The sequence below is a fragment of the Vicugna pacos genome, chromosome 11, assembly GCF_048564905.1.
Source record: "Vicugna pacos chromosome 11, VicPac4, whole genome shotgun sequence".
NCBI classification, from domain to species: Eukaryota; Metazoa; Chordata; class Mammalia; order Artiodactyla; family Camelidae; genus Vicugna; species Vicugna pacos.
In genome coordinates, this window is record NC_132997.1 from 16887628 (window position 1) to 16903962 (window position 16335).

Consider the following 16335-nt stretch of genomic DNA (forward strand, 5'->3'; position numbering starts at 1 on the left):
TCAGACAATTATTTCACAATTTGGAAATCTGAGTAATCCAACTTTAAGGTGACTTTCTCATTGTTGAAGCTTGCGCTGTTGATGTGCGATCTGGGACTGCCTCTTGTCTCATGCCACGTCTGCATATGTTGTACCTGGGAGGTGGGATCTTGCAGTTGTGCTTGCACTGTGCCCTGGTCAGTGTTCTGGACCCAGCTAACTCATCCAAGCACCTCACCCTCAGCCTGAGTGTCCTTGCAGAAGAACACCCCACGCCCCTTCCCCAAAGCTTCACAATCCACTGATACCAGGGTGTCCCCTTCTGCCGTTCTCGTGCTCAAACCCTCCTCCTCCCAGGTGGCCGGGACCACTGGGAGACCACCAGGCCAACGGTTCCCCAAACTGCGTAACTGCCACGCCTGGAAGCCAACCCTTCCTTGAAACTTTCAACCTTCTGTAATTGTATCGATCAACAGATAGGCTTTGGGTTTTTTTTTTTTTTGCATTTACCTCTTTAATATGTTACAGAGAAATTCCAAAGCACAGGGAGAATGTCTCATTTATATTTGATTCTGTAGTGTCTGGCAGAATGCTTTGGCACACAGTAAGTGCTCAATATATGCTGAATGCAATACAAAGTTTCTGAAAAAGGTGGCAGAGTCTGACAAAATGACTCACATTTCTATTAATTCATTATTAAGATACTTGTATCAAAGCAATGCGCCTCACACTAAAAGTGCATCTGAGATGGCCTGAAGCATGGTTAGGATTTTGGTCAAGTGTCAAAGTGAAAACAACATGTAACAGCTCACCTGTCCTTCCCACCCATTCTTGCATCAGTTAGATTCCACGGGGCCTTTGTACGCCCTGTGCTTGAGTAACACTGAGGCTTCTGAATTCATGGGTTGTTTCTGCATCTTGATTTTACACATTATCTTTGCTGTAGTGAAAAGAAGTTGGAAAGAAGGAACTTGAGCTCAAGTCCTGATCCTGACATAAGCCAAACTCAGCTGAGCAGCTGTGCAGCCTGGGCCAGCTGCCCACCCTCTCTGAATGTCACTTTACTCATCAGTAGAAGAGGATGATGCCAGAATCTACCTCATGGCAGCTCTGTGCTTATAAAATACAATCACAACATGTAAATTTGGGGAGACTAAGCAGATGAAAGACACAGGCCATGTGCTCACAGGAACTATTTCTCTCTTTGGTCTTGACATTGCCTTCTGGATCCTTCCTACTCAGAGCGTGGTTCCCGGCCAAGCAGCCCCAGCCCCCTCTGGACACCTTCCAAAGGTGCAGAGTCCCAGCCTCACCACGCCAGACCCACTGAATCAGAGGCTGCATTTTAACAAGATCCCAGATGGCTGCACATTGCAGTTTGAGGAGCACTGTCTACATAAAATGGAAAGAGTGAGTGTGTTCATGTCTTATTGCTACTGTAATATATTACCACAAATTCAGGGCTTAAATCAACAAAAGCATATTATCTTACAGTTTAAGAGGTCAGAGGTCCTAAAACCAGTGTATGGGCAGGGCTGCTGCTTTGTCAAGCTCCAGGGGAGAGTTTGTTTCCTTGACTTCTCCAGCTTCTAGAGGCCACCTCCATTCCTTGGCTCATGGCCCCTTCCTCCATCCCTCCCACCACTGCTTCTGTCCTCGTGTCTTCTTCTCTGACTCTGACTGTGTGGCCTCCTGCTTTCACTAAGAAGGACCTTCATGGCTACACTGCACCACCTGAGTCATCCAGGATACTCTGCCCATCTCAAGTCCCTTAGACTTTAATCACTTATAAAAAAGTCCCTTTTGTCATGTGAAATACCATATTCACAGATTCTGGGATTCACATGGGCATCTTTGAGGGGCCATTATCCTGTCTGTAACAGATACTGTGTGACTCAACTTAGCTCAGTTTATCAGAAATCTGTTTCAAAACAGTGGCAAGTAACTGACATGCTCTCATTCGTTCTTTGATGCCATCATCTGTATCTTCAGTATTCCGGGGTCTAAATGCTGCCGAACCATTTATTTATGCTTTTTGTCCTCACTCTCTTCCACTCCCACCCTCCAAACTCCACTCCTTTCAATGTGCCCCCCCCCCACCATTTCATCTTTACTCTCAACAAATGCTTTGGCCTCCTAGTTCACAAAGAAATTACAACCCACCCAATGGAAATATCCCCAACTTCTTGACATTCTTTTCTTGACATTTATTTATTCAGCAAATATATATTGGATGTCACACTACGAGCTAAGCCCTGTAACCAGACTTGCAAGGTAAAGTGGCTCCTGCAAGGAACTGACATTCAAGCTGGGAAAAATCAACAGAGAAATAAGGAGATGAGAGGGAAGAGGAGGGAGGGAGGGAGGAAAATCAGACAGTAAAAAATGCTGTGCTGAGAATATACGACAATGGACTAGACAGCGACTTAAGAGGGAGTGGTCAGGGCAGCTCCTCTGTAGAGACGGCTTTTCAGTTGAGATGTGAACTCAAGGAAGAACCCTGCTTTGGGGGGAGTGTATAGCTCAGGGGCAGAGCACATGCTTAGTGTGTATGAGATCCTGGGTTCAATCCGCAGTCCCTCCATTAAGATAAATGAATAAATATATAAACCAAATTACATCCACCTCCTTCCCCCCCAAAAGTGAAAAATGACCTTATTTTAAAAATTTGAAAAAAAAAAAAAAAGAAGAAGAACCAGCCTGCTATGGAAAGCACAGCAGGCAGAGAAGACCATGACAGCTCAAATAGACATGCTGACTTGCAAGGACCCCCATGCTTTTCCGTTCTCTCTCCTCTGGCTTAAGGGAGCCCTCCACCTTTGCTCTAGATTAGTAGTCTTCATTGTGGCAGCCTGTCTTCGGGAATAACTGAAGACTTTCCAAAGGCTTCTGGGGCAAGTGCGTTTTTAGGAGCCATCTTCCTGATCTTAAACTTCCGTGTGTATTCCTCTCTAAGATTATCCGTCTGAGGCCACACTTTGGAGTCAGGATGTCCTCCCTTCCCCTCCACCTCCCTTTCACAGTTACCCTTTCCTCTCTTTACAAAAGACAGCAGAGCTCTTACCCAGCCTAAATCTTCATGTGTGGCTTTGCTCCCAGTGGGTAACAGCCTTGGCACGTCCAATGAGGGACAATTCCAGATGTGGCTGGTGGAGAAGTGAGTGTGAAGATAAAGAACATCTGAGATGCTGGTTTTGTGTCACCTTGACTGGGCTGGGGGACTGCCAGGCAGCTGGCAAACATTGCTGGTGTTTGTAGGGGTGTTTCAGGATGGGGTTAGCATTTGAATTAGTAGACTTTTGAGTAACGAAGATCACCGTCAGCAGTGAGGGTGGACATCATCCAAGCCTCTGAGGGCAAGAATAGGACAAAAACGGGCAAGGAAGGGTGAATTTACTCTCCCTGTTTAAGCTGGGACATCCATCCTCTCCTGCTGTGGGACCTCTGCACTCCTGGCTCTCACCTTTGGATGTGGATTAAAACTACACCACAGCTCTCCTGGGCATCCAGCTTGCAGACGGCACGTGGTAGGACTTAGCCTCCATGCCTGCATGATCCAATCCTTTATAATAAATCTCTTTCTATAGAGTTATGTATGTATCTCCTTTGGTTCTGTTTCACTGGAAAACTCTGACTAATACAGCATCCAAGTGAGAACACACAGGCTATTTTTTGAGAGCTTGCTCTGGCAAGGGACTCCGTCACATGACTTGCATTTGGTAGAGACTGGAAGTCAGACGAAGGAGAGGGAAAGCTTCGTGGTGGAAAAGGAAATCTTCAGGTGTGCTCTGATTAGAGGCTGTCGGCCCCAGGGACACTGGAGATGGGCATCTTATGGGACTGGTGTCAGGGGCAGACAACCACACCTCCTTCCATGGTGCTTCATTTTATTGTGCTCTGCAGATATTGCATTTTCTACAAATTAAATGTTTGTGGCAACCCTGCATTTAACAAGTGTCATTTTTTTCCAACAGCATTTGCTCACTTTGGGCATGGTGCCACATTTTGGTAATTCTTGCAATATCTCAAACTTTTTCATTATTTATGGTCATCTGTGATCAGTGATTTGTGGTTGCTGTGGTAATTCTTTTGACATCTTTGGCAATAAAGTATTTTTAAATGAAACTATGTGCTTTTTTAAAAGACATAATGCTATTGCACACTTAACAGACTACAGCATAGTCTAAACATAACTTTTATATGTACTGGGGAACAAAAAACTCGTGCAACTCACTCACTTTTTTTTGCTTTATTGAGGTGGTCTGGAATTCAATCCACAATATCTCTAAGGTATGCCTGTACCTGACTCTCCGGTTAGCCCTGAGTTGAAAGGTGAGCAGGGGTGGCAGGAATAGGGAAGCTGAAGTCGCTGGCCACTGCACAGTCCTGATTGTTCTGGGCCAGTTGCTACAGAGGTTGTGGTTTGGTTTCTTGGATGGGTTTCTGCAGAGGTTGTGGGTCAGAGTACTGTGGTCACATACGGTCTGGCCATTGTCTGTTTGTATACTCAAAATGTCATGAAAAATTCTGATAACCTCAGAGACTGAGTTGTAAATTCCATTGTAAGTCAGGGAATTTCTACTCCTTTGCTTTCAAAAGAATTGCAGAGGGGAGCTACAGCACTAAACATTTTTGATGCAAGGTTATTCTGTGATATTTTGGCACACATCCTGGAAAGAGTTCAGAACAGTTAGGCAGAATTTCTATAATAAAACTCATTTCATTACCTCTATTTATTATATGAATAGGGTGTTCGGGTTTTTTTTTAATTTGCATTAGAAAAAGTCAGATATGAATTGAACTGATGCTGACGTTTGTCTTACTAATATGTCACATTTATCTATAGATACATGAATTAAACTGTAAAGTTCTACTCATCTCATTAAGAGATATGTTTCAATAATGTTTTACTTATTATGTTTAATAGTTACTATCAAAATTATAAAAGGTTATGCTCTTTTATCAACTACATAATAAAACAGTTATATCTAGATTGAGGATGAATATTTTATTACAGTCATATTTTTGTTGCAGATTAGTATAGTAGATTGACTAACAGAATGTAGTATAAAACTCGGAAATTAAAAGGGTATGAATGTTCGAGGAATGAAGCATTTTGAAGTTGCTAAATTGTTTAAAAAAAGAGCTTGTTCATTTCTTGTTTTAGCTGTTTACCTTCTCAGTGTGTGGAGGTGGGCACCAAACTGCTACAGTATTTTGATTTCATTGACTGTATTTAAAAGATACAATATTTTTAATATGATGGAAATTACATCCTTTGCAACTACTATACTTAAAAAGAAAACATCTGGATATCAAATTTAAAATACATCAATTGTACATATTTTTGCAAACATTTTTCAGGATCCTGAGCAAAATAGTTGGAAGGCCCATGAGCTAAAACATTGCTTTTCAAACGTAAGCGTGCATCAGGATCACCTGACCTTGTGAGACACAGAGCACTGGTCCCCTCCCCACAGATTGCTCATTCTCCTGGTCTGGAGTCAAGCCGGGGAATTTGCATTTTCCATCAGCGCCCAGGTGGTGCGAATGCTGCTGGCCCACACCTGAGGACTCCAGCACTGCTCTAGGATTGTAAGCCTACATCCAGTTGACTAAGCTGTAAATGAGGGTACCCTCTTGACCCGCCTCCTTCCCCCATATCCTGCACAGATAAGTGCACCATCTTTTCCACTTACGCCACATGCTGCATAAGAAGCGAGTGAAACCAATTCTCTCCAGGCCCCACCATTACCCAGTGCAGGCCTGCCTGCTTTCCCCAGGGCCGCTGCCACCCCTGCCGGGCCTCCCTCCATCCACCTCCCCACAGTGCAGCCACAATCGATCGATCGTCACACACTAGCTTAGAACCTCTCCCAACCCTCCCTTCTCCTGAAGATGCCAGACCAAATTTCTTCTTGTGTCTCTTGGCCTCTGCTCATTTCTTAGAATGTCATTCCCCATGTCCAATCCACACCGCCTCTACAGACTCCAAATATACTGAAGTATTTATTGTTCCTGTAATGAAACTTACTGCCTGTCACACCAGTAAACAAAGGATGCTGCAGCCATCAAGCCATCAGCCACTCTCAGCGCCCCTGAGGGTGAAGCAGAGGGAACGCAGGATGGAGACAAGCAGGCCACATGCTGTCATGCTGTCGGCCACTGCAGCAGCCCACAAGGTGCTCCCTCAGGAAACGCAGGATGGGAAGCTCGGGACACTAGTCCTGGATGGCTAAGGTGTACATCAAAGGGATGGTTTCAATGAGCCCAGACTCTTGCGCCTTCCCATATATGGATAAGTTAAATTCCTTAACTTGAGATATCTGGTTTCCTTTAACTAACAGTAATTCTTTGATGTTCCAAACCTGGTCTTAGTGGCAAAACTCCTGGCTCCTCCCCTGCCTCTTCAGAGCAATCTCTTAGAGTGATCTGAGAGGCACCCTTCTGGGCTTAAGTCCTCAGAAATGGCTGCCTAGTAATACATCATTCTCAGCTTTTAGGTAGTGCATTTTTTTCCCAGTCAACATTCCTTTAATGTGCTCTGTTCTTTCTCACCCCTGCGATGCAAGTTAAACTCTCTGGAAAAGTCCTCTGCTTCCCCCAGCCCTTGTTTACTGAGCTAAGTCTTCCTCATCTCCAGATGCTTCTTAGAAGTCACTTCATCCAGAGCTCATCCTGGACTCTTTCCAACGTCACTGAACCAAGCTCGGGACCACCCGCCCGCGTGCAGTAAAGTCCATCTACTGACGCGGGGCAGCGGTGAGGGAAGGTGCCGTGTTTGCGGGAAAGGCCCCGGTACAAGGAGCAGGGGCGGCCCCTGCTCTGAAGCCATGAAATCCCCAAAGGGTTTCACTAAAACATTGTTAAAGGCCGGATGAGGGAGGTCACAGGGCAAGTGATCAGCTTGTGCACAGTCCTCTGATTGGTTGCTGGTGAGGTCACAGAGCGGGGTCACCGGGGTTAACATCATCCATTCTTAGGCTCCAGGAGGCCAGGGGGTCATGTGCTCATGGTTGTCAAGTAGTTAGTGTCTTCCATTTAGTGGGAGGGGGGGATTTCAGTCTGTAAAATGCCTCAGGGAAGCATCAGAGACTATTCCCTGGGTCTTCCGAGAGGAGCTACAGAGGGCAGATGGGGAGGATCTCGCTTGGTTACACGACCAGCTCAGACCCCTCTGAACGTGCCTTAGGCCCCCGCGCTGCTGCAGTGGTCACACACCACATCTTAAGCTTGCCTGTTAGCTTGCCTGTCTGTCTCCCTCTAGATTTCAGTTCTCTGGGAGCAGGACCTTGTCTTGTTCAGTGCTGTGTCTGTAGTTACAGTGCCTGGAGCATAGGAGATATGAAGCAGTTTTTTGTTGAACAAATTCACGTGCCTCCCATCTGCACTGCACTGATGTCCTGGTCCCTGCACCCAGCAATGCACATAAAACTGTGGCAGGAAGACACAGAGAAAGAAAAGACTGTGCAGTGAACTGCGTGAGTGTGACTGAGTGTCATGCAACTGAAGTTTAAAGAGGGGAGATCATGCTTGATGGAATATTTGAGGAGACAAAATGAAGACCTTGAAACCCCACATTTTCTTTTCATGATTTTTGTAGTTGAGGACAAAGGGCCTTTTTTGAGACTTTAGGCAATGCAGTGAACTACTTATTTAGCATCAATCTTTTCCAAGACTGGGAGCTATCATACGTCAAGAGCTTCGGCAGCCTGCCTTAGGACCTTAGTGCAGTGAGTTCAAAGCCTGTAATTTCTATGGATTATTGTTATTTTTGCATCAGGCCATATCTGGTCACTGGGGATGTAGACAGATACAGAATTTCAGTTTTTGGAAACTGCATGAAGTTTTATCACACCAAGGAGGTGACAAATGGTTTCTCCAAAAGCTAGTTTAGTAAAATAGTCTCGTTGAAATGGACATCATAATAGTGTTTTCCTTCAGAGATATTTAAAAGCATACATTTTCATTCAGTTCAAGTCTCATATACTATACAGAGTGAAACTACTTAAAGATTCTAAAAATCATGTATTCTGACATCTATGATAAAGGCAGCTTTAAAAAACCTTTTTAACGAAGATTAACTTTAAGCATTCTAAATGTTGACTTGGCACCTTTATTAAAAAGTTCAAAATTCCTGATTACAGTGTTAATTAAAATACTATATAGCAAAGATGTAAGTTTGTCTTGCAAGAGAAACAATTTTGTTCTGCCATCATTGCTCCATATAATATAATCATCAGGCAATAGTATTATTACCCCTGCCCAAGGGTCTGCATAATTTAGTTAAAAATAAATATTACAGTGGGGAGATACAGCTCAGTGGTAGAGTGCATGCCTAGCATGCACAAGGTCCCAGGTTCAATCTTCACTACTTCCATTAAAAATAAATAAACCTAATTACCTCCCCTCCAAAATGAACAAATAAATAAAAAATAAAATTAAAAAATTTTAATTATGCATTTATGTTTATTATTATGTTTATTTAATATATACTGCTGCAATTTCCTTGAATATTTCTATAAAGAAAGTATCCAGAAAAAAATTAAGGCTCCAAATAAAATCTTCCAGGGAGAAAAGTGAGTTGCTACAAATAAGCCAGGAACAGTAAGAGTGTGAGAGGCAGACACAGAAGTGGGGCTGCCTGCAGCTTAGGAAGCCCTGCTGGAGAAATGACCCGAGGGAGTATAGCAAGGAGGTTTATGAATGTTCGTGGGAGGCAGTTCTGGACATAAAGGTCAATAAAAACAAGGGAGGGTTTTTGTAGTGGGCGAGGGAGACAAAGCGCGCAGTCAGAGGATGGGCTTGGGCAGAGTCATGCATGAGCCGCGTGCAGGAGGCTGGAGGGTCAGAAATGCACACAGATGCCAAATGAGTCAGGTCAATGTGAAGCTGGGGATGCCGAGAAAAGGGAGCAGATAAGAATGGAGCAAAAAAGGGCAGAATTACTGGAGAAGGTGATTTGTCGCCGAAGAGGAAGGGGCAGAGGTGAACAGTGAGGATGAATTGGAGAACATGTCACAGTACTTCTGATGCACAAAAGTGAAGTATGCACATTGATTTTGTAAGATCAATGCTGTGTATTCCTCTAAGAAAATAGCCATAGCGATTCAAGAGGAGAAATCAACTAATTTGGGGGGGTGGTAATTACGTTTATGTATTTATTTATTTATTTGTTGGTGGAGGTACCGGGGATTGAACCCAGGACCTCATGCATGCTAAGCAGGCACTCTACCACTGAGCTATACCCTTCCCCCTCAATTTATTTTTAATGCTGAAGAAAACCCACAAAGCTTGCAAATGAGAAACATAAGGATTTGTTTTTAATGCCATTAATAGGTTGTTTGATACTGAAGGAGGTACTAAGGACCCACACTAAACCATAGCAAAGGGAAGAAGAATTTCAGATGGATGAGTAGGGAAAATATGGTACCATGTATCAAACAACAACTTTGGCATGTATAAATTTATTAGTTGGACTGACCCTGTTAAATTTATAATTATTTTGCGTATCTGTGCAGCACACATCTAGGTTGATTAAATACTGCATAAAAACATTAAATGTACTTTGGCATCAAAGTTAAAAAGAGCCCATCATACATAACTGAGTGCATTCCCCGAGTAAGGCATGTATAAATGAACACTCTTCATAGCTTCCACTCAAGGACCATATACAGACATGAGTGGATAAGCAAAGGAGTAAATACTAGTTTCTTCCACCAACTCATTTGCTTCTGAGGCTTAAAATATTGACTACATTTTCACTTTTCTACTGTGCTTTGTAAGGAAGTTAGTTTCAGAGCTTAAAAGACTGAAAAACAATGGACTCAAACAGAACTATTGTTTCCAGGAAAACCTGTGTTGTAATTTATAAGAGGAATAACAGGATTTTGTTTTGGTTTTTGTTTCACAATGTTGCAAAAGGTTGTATTCAGCTAATGGTGCTTAACTGTCATTTTTAGGTTTCAGAGAATGCTGATAATTTTGGCAAAATTCATGGGAACTGTCCAAATGAGACAGAGTTTAAATTACAGACAGAGGGTACCCCAAATTCTTGAGTCACTTTTGGGAAGGGAGTTAACTGTATTAAATCCCTTTGGTTAGCTCTTCTCACAGCAGCTTAGCAGGTGCTACCTTTGTATTGCAGACCCAGCTGCTGAGGTGAACTTCTGGTTAATGACCTTATTCAAGGTCACTGAATAAATAAGTTTCAGTCCTAGGACCAGATGTCTAACTTTAGACTCAATATGTGGAGCCTGCCTCCTGAGCTGAGTTGCCATTAATAGATTGTTAAATACTTTGAGTTTTCAAATCTGGTTTAAAAATTTAATGTGATTAAACCACAAAAACAGGTAACACATGTGTAATTTATGTACTTTTTGCAGCATTGTTTAGTGCTGATTAAAAATCTAGATGCCCTCAAATTCAGCTTTAGAAATACTGTTTGTTGGCCAACAAACTGTTGAAAACTTTGGCTTTAAATTAGTTGCCAACACTGAAAAATTAGAAGTTTTGTGTAGCTGGCTTTCTGGCTTCTTAAAGTCTTAAAAATCTGATGTGATGTATAGTGTAGTGGATGTAGACAATATTGTATTTTAATCATCGAACTTGCTAAGAGACTAAAAATTATTCCAACCATTAAAAAGAAATGATAGTTATGTAACATGACAGAGGTGCTATATTATCACTACAATGGCAATCATAAAATGTGTCAAGTTGACATGTTGTACACCTTAAATTTACACAATGTTATATGTCAGGTATGTTTTCATAAGATTTTTCTTGAAGAGCTGAGAACATTGGCCTATATTCTCAAATGATAAAAATCCCCTGGAGCTGGGCAGTACGGCCCCCTTTAGATGTTGTAGTTCATCACCATCTTCAAGGGGCTTCTTCATCTTTCACATTAAGAGCCTGGCTCTGCAGGCTCACGATTAGAGACCCCTGCTGTGGACGGGGTCTAGTCCCAGCACCAGGTTAGAAGCGGTCAATAGTTCTAAGGCTGTTTTCCTGTGCATGCCAGTCAGAGCCTTTACAAGGAATTAGCCTATCTTTTTTTTTTCAGGAACATCCTTATTGCATTACAGAAGAAATGCCTATAGCTATGTTTCAACTGACTTTTAAAAAATATTTTATCGAAGTATAGTCAGTTTACACAGTGGTGTCAATTTCTGGTGTGCAGCACACTGCTTCAGTCATACGTGCACATACTTCCATTCGTTTTCATACTCTTTGCATCACAGGCTACTACAAGATACTGAATATAGTTCCCTGAAAGGATTATCCTTCCATCTTATCTTTCTCATCATCTTATCTTTCTCCACTTATCTTTCTCTACTCCCTACCATCATCCTCCTGTTTCTGTTCCCAAACACTAGCCTTTCCCCAAATATAAAGTACACTATTCTCTGTCTAAAATACTCATTGTGCCTAAATACAATGTATACATGTCGATATGTATGAGTTTATGCATACTACTGATTCGCCTCACCCAAAGGGCCTTCTCAGTAGTACCAGATACTCCAGGGCAACTGTCCACATCCTTCCTGTCAGTTCTAATATCACTTCTCTAGTTGACTTACATACAATGTGTCAGGTATACAGCAAAGTGATTCAGTTACACATATATATATTCTTTTCCAGGTTGTTTTCCAAGTTATTACAAGATATTGAATATAGTTCTCTGTGCTATACAGTAGGTCCTTGTTGTTTGTCTATTTTATATATGGTAGTATATATCTGTTATTCCAAAATTCCTAATTTATCCCTCCCCCACCTCCCCTTTGGTAACCATAAGTCTGTCTTCTATGTCTCTGAGTCTGTCTCTGTTTTGTAAATACATTAATTTGTGTCATTTTTTTTTAGATTCCACATGTAAATGATATCATATGATATTTGTCGTTCTCTGACTTGCTTCACTTAGTATGATCATCTCTAGGTCCATGTATGTTGCTGCAAATGGTAATATTTTATTCTTTTTTATGACAGTAATATTCTCTTGTGTGTATACACACACACACACCCCACATCTTCATTATTTCATTCTTTTTGATGGCTGAGTATTATTCCAGTACCACTTCTTCCATGAAGACTTCTCAGATCATCCCACTTCCGTCCTCTCCAGTGTTCCTCACTTCCTCCTGTTGGATCCTCTATACATGGCATCTTGCCTTATGGTAATATGGCTATTTATCTACCCAGCCCACCCCTACCCTGTTCTGTGTTATTTGCATCTTTGACCTCAGGACCTGGCTTTCTTCTCTACCTTCTTCCACTCCAGATTACCTCTGATAGGAATCCCCTTGCCCTGCAAGGTCTGGGCAAGCACTGCTGTTAGCCGAGCATGTTGGTCCAGCCAGCTTGACCTACCAAGAAAGGGGAATTGGACATTTCCCTCTAAAGTGCTGCTTCAGGGACACTTCCACATGTCCTTGGCAAAAGGGATAAGTTTGTAGTGATGTATTAATCCCTGACCTTGGGAAGTATGGCACGGACAAAAGAAATACAAATTCCTAATATCTGGAGCCCAATGTGTTGTCCAACCGATTGGATAATTGGGTGGAGCCACTTGCCTGCTATTCAAAGATGCTGTAAGATCCCACTTTCGTTCCTACTGCCCACAACCAAGAGCTCACATGCAACCCAGCAAGCTGCCGTGCTTGGGTTTCCGGTTTTGTTTTGTTTGTGTTTGCACTTTAAAAAACAAACACACAGAGCCTTTGATTTATGTGGAGGCCTAAAAGCACGGTGTTTCTGTTGCCTCCCTGGTTGTGCAGAGGCAGAGTTTTCATCGGGACCATTGACAGCACAGTGGGTCATTCTGGGCACAGGTAGGGGAACTCTGCATTTAGCTGGGGTGGTCCAAAGAGGCTTTTGCAGAACAAACCCTTGCTTGAACATGGAAGTACTTGCTTTAAGGGAGGGTATACACCCTTTTTGGTTCTTGATTTTCCCTAATGAGCAGATAGAGGATTCAGACAGTGTATAGCAGATTTACTTGGCATAAGACCCAATCACTTTCCAGAAGGGGTGGCACCACCAGGTAGCACTGTATCATCTTAATTTAAAAAGATATGTAAATTTCTGGCTCAAGAGCTATCAAAACTGCTTCCGGGCGATGTCACAGTGTGTTGATCATGGGGAGTTTGGGGCCCTGCTTTTGACCTTTGCTAAGTCTACAACCTTAATCAAAATGATATGTTCTGGTTTCCAGCTAAGGCTTGCCTTAAAATCTTTACTGAGGTGGATTATGGAAAATTGAAATGTCTAGACGAGGCCCTGGTTCGGGGGCCCAGCTGTAATTCAGCCGAATGCATTATCTACGGGAGCCTGGTAATTAAGACCCACATCACAAAGAAAACCCGCCTGCCTAACTGCTCTCACCCCACTCCCCGCCTCGAGGAGCTGATGCGCTCCCACACAGACCGCCCGCTTCTGGCGCTGAACCTGGGGTTTCCGTGAGCCCGCTGTCCCCGCGGACGCACCCACGGCCCAGTAACACCACAAGCGCTGCCCTTGGTTCTCAGGGTCTCCCATTCTACAGCGACACCCCCAGTCCATGGAATACTGACCAAGCATGGCGCCCGCTGGGAGGATCGTTCCCAGGAAAAATCAAAGGGATTAAAATCACAAAGGAAGTACAGCTGCGTACCTGCTTGGTACCGAGATTTATAGTCAATGATCCTCTGAAAGTAGCTTATTCATTATAGTACATCCTTCTAGGGTACTTCCTAAACAAGTATCAGAACACTTGATTGAAAGCTATTAAACTCACACAACAAAAAGCCGAGAAACGGCATCGCGGATTGATTGTCTCAGAAGTACAGCAGCGCCACCCCGCGCCTGGCTGGATTCCGTACTCCCGTTGTGCCGTCCTTGACTTACCCCTTCTGGTCTCAAGGTGATTGTCACACTTCCAAGGATCAAATAAAAACAATGTCTTGCCATAACACTGTTCATTTTTTCATGATTTTTTTTATTCTATTAGGGAGGGAATCTGTTCTAAGAAGTCGCCCAGCAATCTCCCACCAGGTCACCTGGCCGTGGTTGGAGCTCATGCTTAGTCCTACCGGGAAGAAGGAATGGGAGTATAATATCTTGCATTTTCAGAACGATACTGAGCCAGAAAGGAAGAGGGGGTGTGAGCTGTGCAGGAGGGAAAGAGGGAGATGAGTATTTTGAAGGCAACCAATAATGTCTAACATTTCTCCAAGAGCACAAGACTTAAATCAGTGGCAAAGATTCATTGGCCCTTCGGTGTCTCCTACCTAACCTACATTCTAGATTAAGACTATCAGAACACACTGGCTAAGACTGTGTACATTAACTGCTTGTTTCTTACCTACTCTTACTCTGGTCTGATTTCTGTCTAAATGCTGATTTCTGTCTAAACACGCTGCACCATGACTCAGCCTTGCTTTTTTGTCTACTTCTACTTGATGTGGAATTAATTTCTCTGCTGTTTGACTCTCAAAACTTTCTTATGGCCTTCTGGCTTGCACTCGCACGCCTGGCCCCTCTTGCAGAGCACCTTATCAGGGGGCTAGATTGCTGGGGACCCCGCAGGCAGCCTGACAAGAGCAGACGCACTTGCGTGCCAGGCCCAGAGAGCCAGCACAGAGTAGGCACCTTGGACAGCAGGACACAGGGTCTCAATGTTGGGAAACACCACAATCAAACCAGAACCAGCCTCCCTTCTATTACCAGCTGTGATGGAAATTTGGAAGATAATATTTAGGGACAGAAAGATTATGAATAAGACAAGAAATTTACAATAATAGAAAAGCAGAACATTATTCTTTCCCTACCGCTTCCCTCAAAACAAAAAGATCCTACATATTATATGACCCCATTTATATAAAATGCACAGAAGAGGCAAATCCACAGAGACAGAAAGCAGATTAGTGATTGCCAGGGGCTGGGAGAGGGTGGGGGAAAGTGAGGAGTGACTGCTAATGGGTATGGATTTTGGGAGCACGTGATGAAAATGTTCCAAAATTGATTGTGGTGAAGGTTGCACAGCTCTGTGAATACACTAAAACCCACTGAATTGTACACTTTTAATGGATGAATTGTATAATATGTAAATTATATCTCAATAAAGTTTTTTTAACAAAAATAATTTATATGACATTTTAAAAAGTATTTCATTGAGTCTCAATAGTATGCTTGTAGTCTCACAACCCACTTTGCCAGCCAGCCAATTCCTGGAAAGTTACAGAAGAAGGTGTGAGAATATCCCCAAAGTCTGTTGCAGCAGAGGCATTTCTGCCCTTCAGTGTTCACACCCAGGTTTGCACATCACTCGAGTGAGCAGAATAGACACTCTGTCTTGAGCAAAATTGGACACACCGTTACCCTTAGCTTTTTGGTCCTCATTGATGTCGTTCATGGGATAAAAATAATCTCAATTCCTAGACTAAATCAATGGTTTTTACAACATTATCATAGAATATAATCCACTAAGTGCTTAGTTTGTGGCATATTAACAATCTGTGTACACGGGGAGCTTCCATTCTATGATAGATCAGGAAACATCACTTTAACCAATGCCTGAATGTCCCAATCTAGTTTTTGTCTGTGAAAATCATGGTGATCTAACTCCAGGGAAAAGTTTCTGTTTTCTAACAGATAATTCTGTCTTCAATATATAAAGGGAAAGCATTATTGTTAGGGATAATTTGTAACATTCTCAGTGGTTTCCCAGAGTCTTTTCAGCAATTACCCTGGGTGCGTGCCAGGATACCACCCTTGCACCTCCAAGCTTCTAATAGTTTTAACTTCCTTTACAGTAGAATGGAAAATGATAAACGTTCACTGTGTAGAGCAGGGTCTCTAATTCTTTATTTACCTTATTAAGTTAGAATAACACCAGGCTGTTTACTTACCCTATGCATATCTGCATATGCATCTTTTGGCCCCAAATTTGGGAGGGTAAGCTATGAAAAGCAGCATTTTGCTTGATTTTATCTTCCCCAGAAACTCCCTTAAAAACTAAAAATTTTGTAAATTAAAAAAGACCTGGGAGATATGAAAAATGTATTTAAATGAAAACTGAGGGATATGGGGAAAACAGATTCAGAAGGAGAAGAGGAGAGTTGGCAGCACGGTGAAAATCAGACAGTAAAGAGAAAGGCTAGCCACGGCTATTACCAGAATTGGGAATTTTAAATTCCTTAAATAAATCACAGGTTCTTAGAACCATAAAAAAGTATAGGGCAAAAATCTGTCATAGTTTAGATCAAGAAACAAAATTCCAGCAAATGTAATGGCTAACCAAATTTAACATGCCAAGATTTGTTTTGTGATTCAGAAATAACACAAATCTTTCATGTTATCTCTCTGTCCAGCTTAACC

General features: G+C 42.6%; 1 pseudogene; it reads right to left on the bottom strand.

Moving 5' to 3' along the window:
* Nucleotides 1–16335, bottom strand: part of LOC140699550 (acylphosphatase-1 pseudogene) — a 23445-nt pseudogene continuing 7110 nt past the window's right edge.